Source organism: Tamandua tetradactyla, chromosome X (assembly GCF_023851605.1).
Source record: "Tamandua tetradactyla isolate mTamTet1 chromosome X, mTamTet1.pri, whole genome shotgun sequence".
NCBI lineage: Eukaryota > Metazoa > Chordata > Mammalia > Pilosa > Myrmecophagidae > Tamandua > Tamandua tetradactyla.
In genome coordinates, this window is record NC_135353.1 from 99,276,240 (window position 1) to 99,283,061 (window position 6,822).

The 6,822-nt window shown below is 42.3% G+C and overlaps 1 pseudogene; it reads right to left on the reverse strand.

Moving 5' to 3' along the window:
- Window positions 1–632: 632 nt before the first annotated feature.
- On the reverse strand, window positions 633–2,536 carry LOC143670422 (DENN domain-containing protein 5A pseudogene; annotated as a pseudogene).
- Window positions 2,537–6,822: the final 4,286 nt, after the last annotated feature.

The window sequence follows — 6,822 nt, forward strand, 5'->3', positions numbered from 1 at the left end:
TCTTTTTACCTTTACTGATAGTCTTCATTTCTACACTCTTCTCCACATCTCTCTCTCCTGTCTTTTCCTATCTGTCTCTAGTGTTCCCTTTAGTACTTCTTGCAGAGCTGGTCTCTTGGTTACAGATACTCTCAGTGATTTTTTTTCTGAAAATGTTTTAATTTCTCCTCATTTTTGAAGGACAATTTTGCTGGATATAGAATTCTTGATTGGCTGTTTTCTCTTTTTGTAATTTAAATATATCATCCCACTGTCTTCTCTTCTCCATGGTTTCTGCAGAGAAATCTACACATAGTCTTATTGGGTTTCCCTTGTATGTGATGGATTGCTTTTCTCTTGCTGCTTTCAAGATTCTCTCTTTCTTTTTGATATCTGACATTCTGATTAGTACGTGTCTTGGAGTACGTCTATTTTTATCTATTCTGTTTGGGGTACTCTGCACTTCTTGGATCTGTCATTTTTTTAAACTCTAAAATAGATTATTTATTCCAAAAATCCTCTAGTTTTCTTTTTACAGAGTGTACATCTCCTCTCTGCTTCCTGCACAGCTCCCCTAAGTTCCTTTGGGAAGAAGGATCAGAGCTACAGGATGGGAGTCTTTCTCAGTCTTGCTGCTAGCAAGTACTGGAAGATCAGATGTCAATGCCCTTCACAAGTGATGTCTCCAGTGTGATGTTGAACTACTGCAATGTCTGCAGCACATGGATGAAGGAATTGACAAGTGTGTGGTCTTTGATTAGCACCACATCTTCATACATGTGTGCGGTGATGTGGCAGTCAGCCAGCAGGGCAATCCACTGGTGTAGGAGGTGATCTCTGGCTTCCAAGGACACCATCATCTGAAACTTGCGATCCTTGCTGATGTTTTGAGGAGTGTTGTTGATTTCAGTGACAAATCAGCAGAAGTTCCGGGCCCTTTTCTGCCAGTTTTCCTCAGGGATAAATTCATTCTGCTCCAATGTCTCATAGTAGGTTTGTGCTTTTTCCAGGATATCCAAAATGAAGACATTTTTGAAGAGCCGTGGTGATTTAAATCTATGCTGAAAAGCCTGTTCCAGGGCCGAGACCAGGCCACATTCTCCACAGAGCAGTAGTGTTAGACTACCTCGCTCTTTCTCAGGCTTATGAAAGTGCTTCACAATGCCATTGACTGCCTGCCCAATGGACTCCTGGATCTGCCCAGTGTTCAGCTTGGACTTATTGTTGGGTGAGGTGGTAACAAGCTCCTGGATGATACTGAGAGACTGCTGCAGTGGTGGCGTCCAACATGGCTTCTCATCCACCTCAGGCTGGGATGTCAGCAGCTCCCCAACAAGAACTTGCTCCAGGCTTCTGTCATACATGCCCTTTCCCAAACACCAGCCACATGGGAACTTGTAGGTATGTCCTGTGATCTCATTCCTGACCATCACATACTCCACCAGCCATTTGGCATATATCCCAGAGTTATCATGGCCAATTTGTACAGTAGTGAGCTCCCCCAAGTTCTGACACTCAAAGGTCATCTCTAACACGTTGCTGGGAATTTGCAGGATCTGTGTCTCACCCAGTTCTCCTGAGATGCAAATCCATGGATTGGCAGTGAACATGGAGCCCCCCAGCTTCTTGCTTGGTACAATTAGGATATGGTATGGGATCAAGATAGTTGTGAAGACATTGATGAAGCAAACGTAATCAAGAGCACTGAAACAGAGGAGGTGATACAGGAACTGTTCCTTCTTGTCATCACAACACAGGAAGGCATAATGCTTGTATAACTTTTTGGTAAGCTCACATTCTGAGAGAAGCTGCTTCAGATGTCTGGAAAGTAATTTTTTTTCCATGGACAGTTGCACCCATGCTCTGGCTTTCCCCACTGATGTTCTGGATATGCCTCATATTTTGAATGAGGGAGATTCTCAAGGGAGACATGACTGAGCTGGCATCAGACTTCCTCTGTTCTGAGTCAAGAAGTATTCCTGAGGTACTGAGGCTTCCTGATGTGAGTTTTCTCTGCCGGTTTTCCTGATAATGTAACAGGTGGGACCACAGTGCTGATTTCCCCTGTTTCACTTGTAACCCGTGACTCCAGATCCTTTCTAGGAGATCACACAGGCTGGCAATCACGGTATTCTCTTCTACCCCTGTGATGTTCACCTCCCCATGCCCTAGCTCCACAGCCTCTCGGCCCTTCTCCACGAGCATCCTTTTGGTCTTGTTGCAGCATTCTTTCAAGAGGACCTCCATAAACTTAGAGTCGGTTTTGGCAATCACTGATGGGGAAAGGTTGGACAATTTTGGCTGGCAGATGGTGCTGCCTATACTCCTGGCTTCTTGGATGTACTTCTCCCTTTGGTCATTGTTTAAATGCAGGTGTTCTGTGTGTTGCTTCTGTTGGAACTGTAATTTTAAGTCTTTCATAAGAGTTGGGAAATTTTCAGTGATAACTTCCTCCATTAGTTTTTCTCCTCCTTTTCCCTTCTCTTCTCCTTCTGGGACACCCACAACACCTATATTCACGTGGTTCATGTTGTCATTCAGTTCCCTGCATCCCTGTTCATATTTTTCCATTTTTTCCCCTATATTTTCGTTTTCTTGCTGGATTTCAGATGTTCCGTCCTCCAGTTTACTAATGCTATCTTCTGCCTCTTTAAATCTGACATTCTAGGTTTTCATTGTCTTTTTTTCATCTCTTCTACTGTGCCTTTCATTCCCATAAGTTCTGTGATTTGTTTTTTCAGACTTTCAATTTCTTCTTTTTGTTCATCCCTTGCTTTCTTTATATCCTCCCTCAATTCAGTGATTTGATTTTTGATGAGGTTTTCCATGTCTGTTCGAACATTCTGAATTAATTGTTTCAACTCCTGTATCTCATTTGAATTGTTCGTTTGTTCCTTTGACTGGGCCATATCTTCAATTTTCCTAGAATGATTCGTCATTTTTTCTGGCCTCTAGGCATTTAGCTACCTTAATTAGTTTATTCTGGAGATTGTTTTCACTTTTTTTTTTTACTTAGGATTTTCTTGCTGGATGACTTTGTTGTCTATCTGTTCTTTGACCTTCAGTTCAGCTTATTCTGTACCTCTAGTTTAGGTTTTGTTAAACAGATCAGAATCTTTTAGTTCTTGTTTTCTTGTTTCTTGCCCTGCCTGTATGGTGCCTTTCCCCCCCACCCTTAGGAGGGTCCACTTAGGTATTATAGACCCCAGCCAGATTTTCCCAGACCAAACTGGCCTCCTGTCAGGAGGAAAGAGTCACCTACATCAGTTTTCCCTGAGGGTGAGACCCAGTAGGTTGAAAGACTTTCCTATGAAGCCTCTGGGCTCTCTGTTATTCCTTTCCTGCCCAGTATGTGGCGCTTTTCTGCCTGCAGGTCCCACCAGCAAAAGGTGATGCGGTACCTTTAATTTCGGCACACTCTCCCTGCTGGGGGCAGTGGAGACAGAAGAGAGGTTGTAGTCTGATTTTAATCGCTTCAATTTTCCAGACCCTGGGGTCTGAACACCTTGAGGGAGGGATTCCATCTGAGCTGAACTCCACCCCTCTCCTGGGGAAGACACAGGCTCCAGACAAGCACTCAAACAAGCTTAATTCTGCCTATGCCTGGGGCAATGGAGCCCGAAAAGCCTTGCAGCTGTATCCAAAGAGCAATCAAGCCATAGAAACACAGCTACCAAAATGAAAGAGAAAAATTCTTTTCAGAGCAGGACCCCAGTTCCTTGGGTTGGCCAATCAAGAGCTGTGCTCTGATTGGGTTTGCTAATCAAGTACATTGCTCTGTGTATCTCCAGGTCCTATGTGCCCCCTCCTTTCCTTCAGGGCCCAGATGTTTTCAAATCCAAGAAAAACTCTCTTTTTTTTTTTTTTCGTCAGCCCTGCCCCCTCTGCGCCGGGGCAAAAGCCAGCGACCTCCGCTTTTACTGGAGGTTCAGCTGAGCTGGGGGCCTATTTTTAGTAGTCAGAAATTGTTAATTAATTTCACAATTAGAATTTTGTTGCACTCAGCCCCTTCTGCTGGTAAACTTTCTTTCGCTAATTGATTTTTTTTCTCTAATTGATTTTTGACAATGTTTCTAAATCCACTCATTGGTAAAAGAACAATCTTTTCAAAAAATGTGCCAGAAAAACTGGATTTCCACATGCAAAAGAAGGAAGGTGGATCTCTACCTCATAACGTATTCCAAATTAACTAAAAAATGGCTCAAAAACCTATATGTAAGAACTAAAACTATAAAACTCTAGAGGAATACAGAAAAAATATCTTTAGACTGTGTATCAGGCAGAGGATACTTAGATATGGCACCAAAAGCATGAGCAAGAAAATAAAACATAGATAAATCAGACTTCATAAAAATTAAAAACTTTTGTGCTTCAAAGGACATTACCAAGAAAAAAAAGACACTTTGCAGAATGGGAGAAAATATTTGGAAACTATATATTTGATAAGGATAGCCAGAATATATAAAAGATCCCTACAAGTCAATAGCAAAAAGAGAAAAATCTGTGATGGTTTGTAGGCTCTGTGGAACTCAGAAAATTATGTTCTTAAAATTAATCCACTCCTGTGTGTGACCCATTATAAGTAGGATCTTTGGTGAGTAGGAACTTAAGTTGTGACCCACCTCGTTCTGGATGTGTCTTAATCCTTTTCCTGGAGTCCTTTATAAGAGGATGAAGTGCAGAGAAAAAGACAACGAAGCTCAGAAAAAAAGACAGAAAAGCTCAGAGAGAAAAAGAAGGCAAGAGAGAAAGTCACAGAAACAGAGAGGGAGGCACTGAGGCCAGAAGCTGGAAGCAATGAAACCAGAAGAAAAGGGAGAGAACAGCAGACACTGTTGTGTGCCTTGCCATCTGGCACATGCCTTGATTTGGACATTTTCACTGTCTCAGAACTATAAGCTTGTAAACTAATAAATCCCCATTGTTAAAACCCAGTCTATTTGTGGTATATTGCATTTTGGCAGCTTTAGTAAACTAAGAAACAACCCAATAAAAAATAGACAAAGGACTTGAATAGACATCTCCCCAGAGAACATGTACAAGTGACCAGTAAGCACATGAAAAGATGTTCAATATCATTGGAAATTAGGCAAATAAAAATCAAAATCACAAAAATTTCTGCCTCACACCCACTAGCATGGCTATTATTTAAACAATAAGAACCTTAGTACGTTGTTGGTGGGAATGTAAAATGGAACAGCTATTGTGGAAGACAGTTGGGAAGTACCTCAAAATTTAAATATAGAACTGCCATTATAACCTGCAAATCCCACTTCTAAGTATGTACCCCAAAAATTGAAATAAGGGACTCAGACAAATATCTGTTAACCAGTGTTCTTAGCAGCGTTATTCACAATAGCCAAAAGGTGGACCTAACCCAATGTCCACCAGTAGATGGATAAACAAAACATGATATATAAAATGAAATATTATTCAGCCTTAAAAAGGAATGAAGTTTAATATATGGCACCACCTGTATGAACCTTGAACACATCATATTGAGTAAAATAAGTGAGACAAAGTTACAAATATTATGATTTCACTTACATGAAATAACTAGACTATACAAACACACAGAGACAGGTTACCAGGGGTGAGGTGGGGGTGGAGGGAAGGAGAATGGGGAGTTAACACATAATAGGTGTAGGTATCCCTTGAGGGACACAGAAATACGTTGCTCAGACCCCCCTCCAAGGAAGGACTTGTACAGGAGTGCTTGGAGCTGTTGGAGGATAGCATCCAGGTGTCAGCCCCTTCAGGGATTGCCTCAGCTCTACAGAGACACCTGAGCTAAGGTCATGACCTTCCTGGGGTGGCTCACATCCAATAACTGATTGAGTAGGGGTATAAACACTTGACCTTTGGCTCAAAGCAGGATAACCCTAATGGGTCATTTTAGCCCTTGAGCTTGCCCTGGGGTGAGCTTGAAGGTTTGTTGCACTGGCATTGCCTTCTCTTCTCCTGTTTAATCCTGATTCCTTCCTTTCCCTTCCCTTCCACAGATGTTGATCCCTAGAGCAATTCCCTAGTAAACATCCTGAAAAACTCCATCTCAGAGTCTGTTTCCCAGAGAACCCCACTTGCAACAACACCATAATGTGGGAATCAAGAACTCAAATGCTTCAGGGTCCTGGTAATTACATAAATGAATGAAGCCGGTTGGGTTTAATATAGTAGAGAGTGGTGGAGAAGTAAGTCAATTTGAGAGATCATGCCCAGTCTAAGTTCAAAAAAAACATAAAAATCTTATGTACTCCAGACAATATGAATGAGTTAAATTCAGCCTGGATGTCTCCTTTATGAGCTTTATTTGAAGGGTATATTCTCTTTAGTTAGTAAAAATTCCAGCAGAGCAGGCTTTTTACATGGTTTTTCCCCGAGTTTGGTTAGTGTGGGTTAGTTCCAAAAGCTTCCTCAACTCATGGTGCAGTGCCAGAAGGAGGTTCTAAACTTCCAGGTCCCACCAAGGTGCTGCTTGCATGAGGCCCACCTTGAGCCAGCCTCTTTCTCCACCTTCTATCTCAGACTTCAATACCTGCTATTGTCTTGCTTTTAGTGCTTGCCTCTCGCCCTTCCCTTGTTAAGTTTTCTATGTTGTTTCCAGATCTGCTGGGTCCTTTTGGAAGAGCAACCTGGTGGTGTCAGGTGACATGAGCTAGCACTAGGGCCTGGGTGGGCCAAGGGTGCTGGCTGCAAGGACCTCATCTTTACAGACCTAGGCCAGTTGGGAACAGAGAACAAAGCTCCTTTCAGATGGGAGTTGACCATCTAGCTGTCACTATCTGCATAGTGGGACCATACTAACTTTGAAGGATAAAAGCGATCTGGGTTACATCTGGTCTG